General features: G+C 40.0%; 1 long non-coding RNA gene across 1 annotated transcript in view; it reads left to right on the plus strand.

Annotated features, from left to right (window-relative positions):
* LOC120533597 overlaps positions 1–6,677 on the plus strand; it is a 28,144-nt gene extending 21,467 nt beyond the window's left edge. Inside the window, exon 3 of the long non-coding RNA XR_005634563.1 lies at positions 6,247–6,677. This is a non-coding gene — a long non-coding RNA (uncharacterized LOC120533597). The remainder of the gene's footprint in view (positions 1–6,246) is intronic.
* Positions 6,678–14,450: the final 7,773 nt, after the last annotated feature.

The following is a 14,450-nucleotide window of genomic DNA, read 5'->3' on the forward strand; positions in this document are numbered from 1 at the left end:
CGGGTATAGTGCGGCACGGTGGCGCAGTGGGTAGCGCTGCTGCCTCGCAGTTAGGAGACCCAGGTTTGCTTCCTGGGTCCTCCCTGTGTGGAGTTTGCATGTTCTCCCCGTGTCTGCATGGGTTTCCTCCCACAGTCTAAAGACATGCAGGTTAGGTGCATTGGTGATTATAAATTGTCCCTAGTGTGTGGTGGGGGTGTGTGTGTGTGCGTGCCCTCTGGTGGGCTGGCGCCCTGCCCGGGGTTTGTTTCCTGCCTTGTGCCCTGTGTTGGCTGGGATTGGCTCCAGCAGACCCCCGTGACCCTGTAGTTATGATATAGCGGGTTGGATAATGGATGGATGGATGGGTATATACTGTATGATGGTTCTTCCATATCAAACAAAAAGCACAGCAAATTTTGTTTTCTAATTCTGACTTTTACAGGGGACATTTCCCCCACAACATTAACTCCCTACTAAACATAAAAGCTCCTTCCATTATTAACAAACTATCCTTTCATAAAATCCTCTCTCACAAACACATTTTCTGTTTCTGTATTCTTTTCTAATCCTCCTCTGTTCATCCTTCTAACTGCCCTGGGCTCTCCCTTAATGTCAAATACCCAATTTTCTTTTTTTTTTGCTAAAAGCAAAACACAACCTTTACTTTCTTTTTTCTCATGGTTTACTAATTTAAGATTATTTGTCTATGTAAAATCTTATATTTGTCTTATTCTTGGCTTGTTTCAGAGCTGAGCTAGTTCTCAATTAGTGATCCAGCATACACATTCTTATTAATTTATTTACTTTTTAAATAAACATTTTGAGAAGCAGGCAAAAAAAGTTTAAATCTCCCATAAAAAATGCAAGTTTCTAAACTTATATGATACCTTTACTATCAGGTGTTGGCATGCACAGGCATGGTTATTATATCTGTGGCATAACAACACACACTTTGTGGCACTCCCTTTGACTTCTTAATAAGGCAATGATGCAGTCAACAAAATAAAAATAAAAATGACAAATTAAGCAGGAAAAACTGTTAAAACAAACCCAATTATCCACAGATCCTGATCAGCCCAGATAGAAAGCAGGCAGCCAAGATGCTAATTTAACAGACTCTGTGATGCTGAACTTACATGTGATTCTAGACCTTGACTCTAAACTGATTTCTGGGATGAGATTTAAAAGCCACCACATTGAGGAGCAAACTGAGTCAAGAATTAGAAGTGACCTAAGCAAAGTCTAAGCAGTGAATATATGCTACCCAGAAAGAGGCTGGATATGTGGTACTTACTGTAGTACTGGGTAAATGGGGAAACCACTCCACTAGATAGATGAGAAAAAAGTGTTCGATAAGACACTTCTTTTGCAAACTGCTCAAGGTCTCTTAGATTTGAAGGGCTCCTTCTCCCAACAGCAATTTCGAGATCTCTCCATAAGTGTTCAATCAGATTTAGATCCGGACTCAGTGCTGGCCACTTCAGAACTCTCCAGCGCTTTGTCTTCAACCATTTCTGGGTGCTTTTAAAGGTATGTTTGGGTTCATTGTCCTGCTGGAACACCCCTGACCTCTGACACACACCCAGCTTTCTGACACTGGTCCCTACATTGCGCCCCAATATTTTTTGGTAGTCTTCAGATTTCATGATGCCTTGCACACAGTCAAGAAAGATTTTGGCTTCCTCAAGTACATTTTGGCAAACTTCAGTCTGGCTTTTTTATGTTTCTGTGTCAGCAGTGGGGTCCTCCTGGCTCTCCTGCCATAACGTTTCATTTCATTCAGATGTCGATGGATAGTTTGAGCTGACACCGTTGCACCCTGAGTCTGCAGAACAGCTTGAATATGTCTTGAGGTTGATTGGGGCTGTTTATCCACCATTCAGACTGTCCTTCGTTGCAGTCTTTTATCAATTTTTCTCTTCACGTCCAGGGAGATTAGCTACAGTGCCATGTGTTGTGAACTTCTTGATTATGTTGTGCACATTGGACAATGGAATATGAAGATCTCTGGAGATGGACTTGTAGCCTTGAGATTGTTGACATTTTTCCACAATTTTTGTTCTCAAGTCCTCAGACAATTCTCTGCTCTTCTTTCTGTTCTCCATGCTTAGTGTTTCACACTCAGACACACAACAGAAAGGTTGAGTCAACTTTTCTCCATTTTAACTGGCTTCAGGTGTGATTGCTATATTGCTAGCACCTGTTTCTTGCAACAGATGAGTTCAAATGAGCGTCATATGCTTGAAATAAAATGATTTACCCACAATTTTGAAAAGGTGCCAATAATTTTGTGTGGCCCATTTTTGTAGTTCTGTGTGAAATGTGTTTTTTGTGTTGTTCCAATGCACATAAAGGAAATAAACATGTATACCAAAACATTTGGAATTGGAACGTTTTTCTGGGAGAAATGGTGCATTTTCTGGGAAAATTCAAGGGGTGCAGATATATTAGGTAATGACTGTATGTAAATACAATTAATCCATTCCAGACCGTGCGAACTGTATGTAAATATACTTTCTTTAAAGATTTTTAAGCACAAAAATAGTTAATTATACCATAGAATGCACAGTGTAATTGTAAACTAAATGTAAAAACATTAAATAACACTGAGACAAACACCCAGGCTCCCTGCTCAGCTGCACGTGAGCCTGCACTCGCTCTCTCTCTCTCTCTCTCTCTCTCTCTCTCTCATGCGCTTGCTCTCGCTCTCTCTCTCCTACACCGGCTTTGTCCTTCAGCTTCCTGCCTTCTCCTGCAACCTCCCATTCTTTCCTGTTCTCTTCTTTTTCTCTTTAGCCGACTCACGCTTCTGTTTATGAAGAGGCGTGGTAGCCGTGGCAATCAGCAGCTCCTGGGAACAATAATGGATGTGGACCGCTTCACACCTGTGCACGCCTACATCACGAACTCCTCAGGAACCTCTTCGGCCACACACCACCACACCCTCTTGCTAAGCCGCGAGTGCGGTGATTATTTATTAAAACTGGCCTTTTTGACCATCAATCAATCAATCAATCAACATTTATTTATATAGCACATATTCATACAAAAAAAATGTAGCTCAAAGTGCTTTACAAAATGAATAGAAAAATAGAAGACACAATAAAAAATAAACATAAGTCAACATTAATTAACATAGAATAAGAGTAAGGTCCGATGGCCAGGGTGGACAGAAAAAACAAAAAAACTCCAAAGGCTGGAGAAAAAAATAAAATCTGTAGGGATTCCAGACCAAGAGACCGCCCAGTCCCCTCTTGACGGGAGCTGTGGACCCGCTATACCACAGGAGGAAGCTGGGTTGAGAGGAGGTTACAGTTTTGAGGGAGAGTCCTTCTGCGTGATTAACCGAGAACAATGTACAGTACAGGGAGAGACTGAACACATTCAGAAATCATCGGCAAGTACGAACCAGAAGGGAAACGAAATAGAGCACAAAGAGTTCACAGTGAATGCACAGGGAGAGACTGAACACGTGCGGAAATCATCGGCACGAACGAAACGGAAGGGAAACTGGCTTGTTCGTCAACCGAGTGTGTGGTCGTGAACAGATGCAAAAGTTTGGCGAACTTTATGGTCATAACCCGATTTGTATGTGTTCAGAGACGTTCGTGAACCGAGGTTCCACTGTATACAAGTATGTATTTACTGTATACAGTATGTGTATGTATTTATATGCATATATATGTGTGTGTCTATGCAGTATATATTTTATATGAAGAGAAACTAAAATGTATGAAAGCTCTTTATATATTATATTTTAAATATCACTAATCACCACTTACCTTGGAGTAATATACCTTTAGTTTGACATAGTGGTGTCTCTGTTTCGGTTTTACTTTTCCTGAGAATACGCAGAAAAACTGACTCCTGCTTCAACACTAAAGTGTGGATGCATTAAAAAGATTCTTGCACTAATAGCCTGAATGGTCATTCTGAAAAGGAGATAATAGATGTGATATTGCAATTAAAAAATATATTTTTTAACCACACATGTACAAACATAACAGATAGTACAAGTGATAAACTTGGGCAAATAAAATAAATTATAATACAGTATGGGCTTTGCAGCAATTGTGTTCAATATATATTACATGCTCAGAAAAGTAAATGTTCCAATTAGTGCTGTTGTTTGTTAACATGGCTCTCAAGGGTAGAAACGTTTGCTGATCTGAGTTGCCTGAACTTGGCAAATTGCAGCTGCAGATCACTGGAGTAATGAACAAGCATCCGGGAAATCAACAAGGGATTATGTTTAAGAGATTGCTAATCTTATTTTTCCCAGTACACATTTCACTTTACAGTTCCCTTTCTTGTAAGCTGTATTACAGCAAAACTAAATGATGAATCCCATAGCATTATGTAAACTCTCTTTTTTCTCTTCCCCAATGTTGTAAATCAGAAATGATTACCTAGGCTTAAATGTTATATAGTGCTTAACTGTCAGGCCAGTAGTGAATGATCATTTGATTTTTTGTTTTGTAAAAACATAGGTATATTTGGTTACTTGATATTTCTAGGTTTTGCATAAAGATATAGCAAAAAGCATTTTTTGAGTAAATGTGATTTCATAGCCACATTTTCTAACAGTATTTCAACAATGTAAAAAATTACTTTTATCTGTCTACTGTATTTTTCTGTGTCTGTTACTGTTCTGGCAAGAGAACAAATAATATATTTCTTTTGAGTGAGAAATTGGTTTTGTTGATAGAGATCATCATCCCAATTTGTTTGGTACAAGTCTGATCTTGTACCTTTTAATCACAACTTCCATAGGAAACTTTTTTCATTTTAAAGTGGAAAGGAGGCATTGTTCCTAGTCTTGAGAATACTTGCAGAACATTGCTAAATCCAGACTAGGAATTTTAACAATAGGTGAGTTTACTTTTGCTCTGCCCCTAAAATATGACAATTGTATGAACATCACAGTTTATGTGAACTAATGGTGTTTTATTTGCACAGCAGGAAAGGAAGGATAATGGAAATATGGAAATAATACAACGGCAATACAAAACAATAAAGCCTCTTCTGCATTTGCATGACTTAACAGGTGTCAGGACCCTTGCATCCTGCTTGCTGTCTGAAGGTCTTCTAACTTTTTTTTCTCTTCCTCTCCTGACTCCCAGATTCCGGCCACCCTTACATCCTGCCAGTGAGCCTTCCTTCACACACTGCCTTCCAAATTAAAGTACAATTTGTATCTGTAGTTAGGAGGTGCCAGGGGTGGATATTTGAATCTCTTTCCAAGCTTTGTTATGCTTTTACACTGTCTAATATTTCTTTAAATTACCTTCATTAGGGGTATGGTAAGCTTAAAAAATCTAAAGCCTACATTCCAATCTACTTTTGGGTCATTCCCCAGGACAAACCTTACAACGTTTTTATGTACAGCATAGAGAAAAGGTGGGATCAAAATCAAAACAGAGAGAGAGAAAGAGTCTAACGCACCCAGGCAAACACATTTGCAGTCTAGTGCATGTGAGCATAGGTGGTGAAAGTATGCTCACTCTCAGTTGCCCTGGAAATAAGTCCTCAAAGGCACTGGAGTAAGTGAGAGAAGCACTGGAGGACTGGTGGTAAAACAGTTTAATTCCTACAGGCTGGTCAGGATTCAGTGTTGCAATGGTCTCATAAGCAACCAAATAGCACCTGGATGTAGCAGCCCACAGCCTTCATAGACCTATCCTTACACCACATATTATTTTTGGACAAGACTCAGAAATGAATGCCAAGGTTTAAAGGCTGCTCCGAGCCAATATGAAAATGAGATTAACTACAATGAATATGACAGGTCAAAAGTGAGTGAAAGGGGAAGAGTGAGAGGGATGATGAAAAGGAAGGATATATGTATGCTATTGAGAAGTGGAAATGTGAGAAAATCATCCTACCAGGGAGATGTTTTGGACTTATAACTGATATATTGGATGTGTCCCTTCTCAGGCAAGTACTGTATTATAGCAAATTGAAGGGTAGTATTCTGGAATATAAGTGGACAGTTCTTGTAGGCTTCAATTTCTGCTTTGTGGCTTCATAAGCTTTACTGCTCTCTTGTGTTGGGTCATATAGAATATATAATATAATGTGCTTGCAAATTTAAACCAACATAATCAAATTCACCACTTATCCCAGGAAATTAATGGGGGTGGTGCATATGTATTGTCATGTGTGTGGATAGGGGTCAGTTTAAGGGCTCTGATGATGGTAGTTCTCCGCTGCTCCAGGGGTTGGTGCTGTGTGATAATGCCTTCCCTTTTCTTCCCTCTGCAGATGAGAAGATTGACAGCTTTTCCAACTCTGATGTCACATCTGGTATTCATCCACCTGGAACCTCTTCTTACTGCTCGAAGTACACATAACCGGAAGCTCCACCATCTTTGAGTCAGTAACAACTATAATCCCATCTGGTTTGCCCACGGGTGCCCTAACACTTCTTATTGTGTTGTCTTGTTCTTACAATGTGTATGTGTATTGTGCGATTTTTGAGACCCTGACGACCCTCCAACTGCACTGTGCCCAAAAAGTCTGTTAACACAGGCAAGGATTGGTTGTCCACAGCCAGTGCAACATCACGTTCACAGGCTCATTGAGTAATGTGTCTGTTGCTTGAAGGTTGATGCAGGGAACATTTAAAAGCAGTTGCTGACCTGACCTTGTGCTCACTTTCTGTCTTCTCTCTGAGGAAGGTTATCTGTTCTTTAAATCTGAGGAAGGGAGCTAATGCAGGATGATTTCAGTGTCACCACTTGCTTGCTGTGCGTTTTGAGTGCTGAACCTACGGCTCCCATTTGAAAATATTTTTGATTGTTCCTGTCTTGACAACAATAAAGTTGATTTTTTTGGAAACCTGGACTTATCTCCTTCTGTTTTACTCTGTGATCAACTGTGGTAATGTGCCTTACTGGCATTACCAGTAATTTAAAAAATTAGTTAATTGTCCTCTGCATGGTGTTTAGAGAGGCATTTGTTTGAGAAAAAAAGGTTAAAAAAGTATAAAGAAAGGAAACTTGCCTTTTTCCTTTTTACATATTGCAGACAGACGTCTTCACTGACCATATTAGCGCCTTTTGGAGAGTTCGTGGTGGGTCTCGTGTAGACTGAAGAGACAGCCTTGCCATTGACCGGCCAGGATGGCATTGTCAGTCCTCCACTCCTGCACGTGTCTCCCGCGACCTCTTAACACTAAAGGAGTAAAAGAAAGTGTGAAGCATCGTAGTATTTTTTTACCGCGGTTTAGAAAAGGGATCCCGTGTTCGTAGTTGTCTGAGCTGTCGCTCAGGGAAGGAGAAATCTATATATATAATCAGCCAAGTCGCCCGACCATGGGGTACGCACAGCAGAGCCCCGCCCACCAACTCTAACTTTCCTCCCGCACCCACCCTCGCTCTCGAAGCATGCGCACTGCCTGCTCATATGCCTGCCCCCAACACCTCACCAAACACATCCTCAGTCGCTTTGGTCTCTGCTACAGTCTACATGTACTTCTGAGCCACATTAACTTTTCATTGTGTTTTTCAGTTCGGGCTGCTTTGCTTTGCTAACAGGTCTCTCTCATTGCTGCTGTCTTTGTTTGTCCCCACAAGCTTCTGTTCTCCCTGTTGTTTTTGAGCCCCTTCTTTTTTTCCTTTGTTAGACCGACAATGAACCTGGAGTGATGGCCACCGCCCTATCGCGATGCTGAATAGGGGATTGCTGAACTGTGTCTTTCAGGAAGTGTTCACCCATCAATGAATACTTATGCGGCGTATGCTACGACACAGGTCGGCTAGTAAATTAAAAAATGCTTACTTTCACTTTTGGGAGTAGCACAGTTAGCGTCTCAAAAGCTGACATAGCTATGCGTGTGCACGCCGGCTGCTCGAACTTTTATAGTAATTGTGTTGGACAGTAGACGCCACCGTTCGCAGTCGCGTTCTTGTCATTGCGTGCCCACGGAGGGATGACGTTGAACAGTTTAATTGGTCGGCGCAGGGGCACCAAATACAAAAAGGAGTTACAGCCTCTAGAGGGGGTCTTCTGATTAGATCTTGCTAGAGAAAGGTACTCCGTTTTGAATTACCAAGCACTACAGCTTGTGCTCTGCTTATTGTAAATATTGTTTTCTTGTATATATAGGGTTGTGGTTATTGGTGCACTGTTTATTTTCATATATACCCTTTTTCTGTATTTTGAATATTTTTATTTTGGTGAATCCTGTATACACTGTTCGACGGAGCAGCTTCCTGACTTGGAGCACTGTGGAGGAAGACAGTTTAATTTTGGTTTGTGTCTATATGGTTTTCACTAGTATTTTACTTTTCCATTTGGGACTTTCAGGCAGCACTGTAAATACTGTATACAGTCATTTGATTACTGTTTTTGTGTGTCCTATGCGGTAATGGACTGTGTATCGATATGTAAATTCCGCAGGACATTATTTTTGTTTTCTTTAAGTGCACCTGTAAATAAAACCTCACTTTATTTTTCAAAGAACCCAACCCTTTTTGTGTCTGTATCTCCCTGTCTTACACCATCATCCTGGTTACGTTCGGTCTCACATACTAGACACCTAGAGTGTAGGCTGGTGATCCTAATTTCCACTATACGGGGTTCAACACCAACGAATCACAGTATGCATGTATATATATTGAGGGCAGAGTGGTGGCCTTGAGGCTAGGGATATGCATGGTAACTGGAATATTACTGGTTCAAATCCCCGTTACTGCCAAAAGATATCTTTGCTGGGCCCTTGAGCAAGGCCCTTAACCTGCAATTGCTCCAGGGGTGCCATACAGTGGCTGACCATGCGCTCTGACCCCAATCGATATGCAAAAGCAACAATTCCTACTAAAAGAAATTGTATAAGGCGAAATAAAGAACAAAAAAATCTCTCTGTCTCTCTATACATATACAGTATCTCACAAAAGTGAGTACACCCCTCACATTTTTGTAAATATTTTATTATATCTTTTCATGGAACAACACTGAAGATATGACACTTTGATACAATGTAATGTAGTCAGTGTACAGCTTGTATAACAATGTAAATTTGCTGTCCCCTCAAAATAACTCAACACACAGCCATTAATGTCTAAACCACTGGCAACAAAAGTGAGTACACCCCTAATTGAAAAATGTCCACACTGTGTCCAATTAGCCATTTTCCCTCCCCGGTGTCATGTGACTCGTTAGTGTTACAAAGTCTCAGGTGTGAATGGGAAGCAGGTGTGTTAAATTTGGTGTTATCGCTCTCACACTCTCTCATGCTGGTCACTGGAAGTTCAACATGGCACTTCATGGCAAACAACTCTCTGAGGATCTGAAAAAAAGAATTGTTGCTCTACATAAAGATGGCCGAGGCTATAAGAAGACTGCCAACACCCTGAAACTGAGCTACAGCATGTTGACCAAGACCATAAAGTGGTTTAAGAGGACAGGTTCCACTCAGAACAGGACTCGCCTTGGTCGACCAAAGAAGTTGAGTGCACGTGCTCAGCGTCATATCCAGAGGTTGTCTTTTGAAAATAGACGTATGAGTGCTGCCAGCATTGCTGCAGAGGTTAAAGGGGTGGGGGGTCAGCCTGTCAGTGCTCAGACCATACACCGTACACTGCATCAAATTGGTCTGCATGGTTGTCGTCTCAGAAAGTAGCCGCTTCTAAAGATAATGCACAAGGCATACAGTTTACTAAAGACAAACAGACTAAGGACATGGCTTACTGGAACCATGTCCTGTGGTCTGATGAGACCAAGATAAACTTATTTGGTTCAGATGATGTCAAGGGAGTGTGATGGCAACCAGGTGATGAGTACAAAGACAAGTGTGTCTTGCCTACAGTCAAGCATGGTGGTGAGAGTGTCATGGTTTGGGGCTGCATGAGTGCTGCCGGCACTGGGGAGCTACAGTTCATTGAGGAAACCATGAATGCCAGCATGTACTGTGAAATACTGAAGCAGAGCATGATCCCCCTCCCTTTGGAAACTGGGCCGCAGGGCAGTATTTCAGTGTGATAACGACCCCAAACACACCTCCAAGACGACCACTGCCTTGCTAAAGAAACTGAGGGCAAAGGAACTGGACTGGCCAAGCATGTCTCCAGACCTAAACCCTATTGAGCATCTGCGGGGCATCCTCAAATGGACCGTGGAGGAGTGCAAGGTCTCTAACCTCCACCAGCTCTGTGATGTCGTCATGGAGGAGTGAAAGAGGATTCCAGTGGCAACTCATTAAGCTTTAGTGAACTCCATGCCCAACAGAGTTAAGGCAGTGCTGGAAAATAATGGTGGCCACACAAAATATTGACACTTTGGGCACAATTTGGACATTTTTCACTTAGGGGTGTACTCATTTTTGTTGCCAGGGTTTTAGACATTAATGGCTGTGTGTTATTTTGAGGGAACAGCAAATTTACACTTTTATATAAGCTGTACACTGACTACTTTACATTGTATCAAAGTGTCATATCTTCAGTGCTGTCCCATGAAAAGATATAATAAAATATTTACAAAAATGTAAGATACTGTATATATAGTTTTTTCATAATTTATTGCAGCAAAGGTATCATACATCTGCATCATTTTTTCTATATAATCTCCATGCTGTTTGAGACAAGTCCTCAAATGCTTAGAAAGTGCATGGATTCCTTTATAAAAAAAGTCTTTTGGTCTTGTTCGCTGCCACCCCTGCACCACCCACTGCACATCTTCATCTGATTTGAAAGACTTTCTGCCTATCGTGCCTTTGAGTGGTTCAAAGATGTGGTAATCACTGGTAGGCAAGGTCTTATGTAGTTTCATCTCTGCAATCAGCTGGTGTGGCACCCACCTTGCAGACATTTTGTGGAAGTGGAACACTTAATGGAGGATGTGGTGAGCTGAACCATGGCTGAAGTTCAGAAATGCGGTTATTTCATTCACTGCCACTCGACAATGTTCCATTACTACTGTATGTATTCAGCTTCCTGCGGTCGACTCTTGTTTGTCACTAGTCTGTGAGTATGACCTGGCTGAGGACAATCTGTTAAAGAACTCATACCATTTCTTAACTTCCTACTCCTTTTGTACACTTGCTGGAGTAAGAAACATGCATCACTGTACTGAACCATCATTTGTCAATGAAGTTTAATAGGTTTCCTCCCTTTACTACTCAAAAAGTGGATGACAGAATGCAGCTTCTCTTTTAGTCAGTGGGACTGCCACCTTTATAATACTAATTTGACATCATGTACTGTAGCTTGTCTGTACTGCCAATTTACATGACAGTGGTACGGTGTTTAGAATTTTTGTCATTTTCAAGGTTTTCATTAGACTCCCCCTTATGGATTTTCACTGATCAGCCACAACATTGAAACCAGTGACAGGTGAAGTAAATATCACTGATTATCTTATTACAAAGGCACCTGTCAAAGAGTGGGATATATTAGGCAGCCAAGTGAACTGCTGGACCCAAGTGCCGCCGTGCACTGGGTGACACCTCAGCACCACAATAGTTTGAATGGAGTGGAACAGTTTGAGGTTTTCAGTTCTTGAGGTTGATGTGTTGGAAACGGGAAAAATTAGCAAAAATATTGATCTGAGCAAATTGACAAGGGCCAGATTGTGATGACTCCATGACTGGGTCAAAGCATCTCCAAAATGGCAGGTCGTGTGTGGTGGTCCTGGTGTGCAGTAGTTAGGACATACCAAAAGCAATTCAAGAAAGTAAAACCAATGAACAGGCGACAGTATAACAGACACCTCATTGGTGTGCATGGAGAAAGACACCCCTGTACTATAGCCTCTGGAACCAAGAATTAGGTTCAATAGTTAATAATTAGCAGTAAGCACTTCCTTACTCAATCCCATACCCAGCTAACAGCAGACATCCTCCAAGACACATAAGGCACAGGGGTCTTAAACAACAACCTCTAATCTTAGATATTCTGTATATTGCAGTTTGCACAATATTATAAGAGGGTGTTTTTCTGGTTTTATATATTGCCATGTTGGTAACTGTTACCTTAGTAGAAATAAGCAATTGTTACATATTCCTTTATGTTTGACTTGTGTTAATGTTTGCCAGTTTGAGAGTACTAGGTAAATACCATTGCCCATTGTAAATCTTGTGTGAGCTTTATCTGATAGGATCTGAGCTGCAGGTCTGAGATAAAGTGAATTGTCTACAGGCTGCTTTCTACATTTGGTCTTTAAACAATGAACCTGTCATTAATATCTTTCTATTGTTACAATAGTTTGGTGGTTTAATTTATTTCTATTTCTTTTTTATTTTTCATTCTAACTAGTTTCCCAGATCATCAAGTAATTAAAACCACAAAAATTAAGTACCTATCTTATCTTAAAAAATGTTCGGGTTAACTGTAATTTGATGGAAGTTCTGCATGGCTCCTGAATACTATATTTCCAACTGATTAGGCAGTAAACACTCTCCCTACTACAATGCATTGCTTTCATTTTATATATCGTTTACAAACAATGGACAAATGACATACTATTCTGCAACATGCTCAAAGGCCTGAAATATTATAATTATTACTGTTTCATCTCAAAATTTGCAAAACGTATATAAATATAAATCCTAAAAAGACATACATTTAATTTGAACCTTTTCCAGTCTCTTTAACTATTTAATACTCCTTTATTTGTTGAAGATTTAGTGTATTGAAGATTTGTTTCACTTTTAGTTGTGTTGTTTTAGTCCAATTATGGAAAATAAGATCTATAACCACCAGATGGCACAGTTTGACTATTAAAAGCAGTTCCTTGAAGGAATACTATCAAGACCAAATTGCTTTAAAAAGTGATAAAGTTAAGTAGTTAATAATAAAGAATACTTTTCTTGGGTGTAAAAATGTAGGTTTTATTGGTACACATAATATCTCTCTCTACTACTGCTTGAATTCTGCAATATCGTTTCAATAACAAATCAAAGTGCTTAGTATGAACCTTACTATTGTAGAAACTGTGGGAAAACACACAAGTTAGCATTTGTAGTGGGGTGAAGCTGTGGGTGATGGAACAGCAGATAAAGGGGTGTGACTGGAAAAGAACGAGGAGACCAAAGCATGGTTAGAAGAGGTGTTTGCTGGTGCCAGCAGATGGAGTGAGTTGGGGTCCTTGATACAAATCGTTCTTCTAAGGGCCATAAACTGCTGAAATTGTTTTCCAATTATATACATCATGCACACATCTTAAAGAAAAACTACTGTCAACAGTCTCCCAATAAAAACATTAGATGAGCAAAGAAACTAACAGATATTAAAAGTTTACAGATTGCTTTAACAAAAATTGATATGCTCTGTGTTCTACACTCAATATCTAGATGTTAGGCATTTTAATAAATTTCATTTAATTTAATAGTTATAGCCAATCATTCATTCAACTTATTCAACCATTCTTGAATCATTCTTCAAGCAAATTTTTAACAAGAACACGGCGAAATGGTTGGATACTTAAGAGCAGATTTCGCACCTATGTTAGAAAGTTTTTCTTCACATGAAGAACCCTAGACACTTGGAACAAATTAGCAGGTAGTGTGGCAGAATGTAGGATTATAGGGACCTTCAAATTTCAAATTGATGTTAATTAGGGCAATCTAGGTGAAGGGGTGGATCAACTTGTTGGGCTGAATGGCCTGTTTTCAACACTATAGTTTTATTGGGAGCATGGGAAAGGCGCTATATAAATAAAATGCGTTATTAATGTTCTAATATTGTACTTGATTTGAGACATCATCTTTACCTTATTCCTATTCAGTAAATATTGAATATACTGTAAGTTCAAGTAAATATAGCCTCACACGGTAATATTTGCTGTGGGTATAGAAAAAATATTCTTTTACATCTTTTGGATGTCTAAATTGTCCTTGGTGTGTGGGTGTGTGTGTGTGCGTGTGAGTGTGTGTGTGTGTGCTCCCTGCCCAGGGTTTGTTTCTTCCCTTACGCCCTGTATTGGCTGGGATTGGCTCCAGCAGACCCTCGTGACCCTCTAGTTACAGCGTGTTGGATAATGGATGGATGGATGAATCTTTTGGATGCCTCATTGTTTAAGGTTCTCTAAAGTTTAAATATACAGTATATGATTTTGTTTCCTTCTTTTCATGATGGTTCCTTTAAGACCTTTAGGATTTAATATCAAGAGATGACCAGTCAAATGTACAGGTTTTCAAACAAAGGAAGAAAAAAATTGTTAACACCTAACATTTTATAACAAGTAAATATATGACACATTTGGTAACTTTTTTTGTAAGTAATGGCTCTGAGGCTAGGGATCTGCACTGGCAATTGGAAGGCTGCCGGTTCGAATCCCGTAAATCCCTAAAGGGACTCTGCCCTGTTGGGCCCTTGAGAAAGGCTCTTAGCTTGCAGTTGATAAGCGCTCTGTTTAGTGAGAAAACTGCTATATAAATGCAAAGAATTATTATTATTATTAATGTAACTAAGTTACTTTTAAAAGCACATGGTGCCTACACATTCAGAATTCAGAATCGAGTAGATCAT

This window comes from Polypterus senegalus, chromosome 8 (genome assembly GCF_016835505.1).
Source record: "Polypterus senegalus isolate Bchr_013 chromosome 8, ASM1683550v1, whole genome shotgun sequence".
In the NCBI taxonomy this organism is placed as follows: Eukaryota; Metazoa; Chordata; class Cladistia; order Polypteriformes; family Polypteridae; genus Polypterus; species Polypterus senegalus.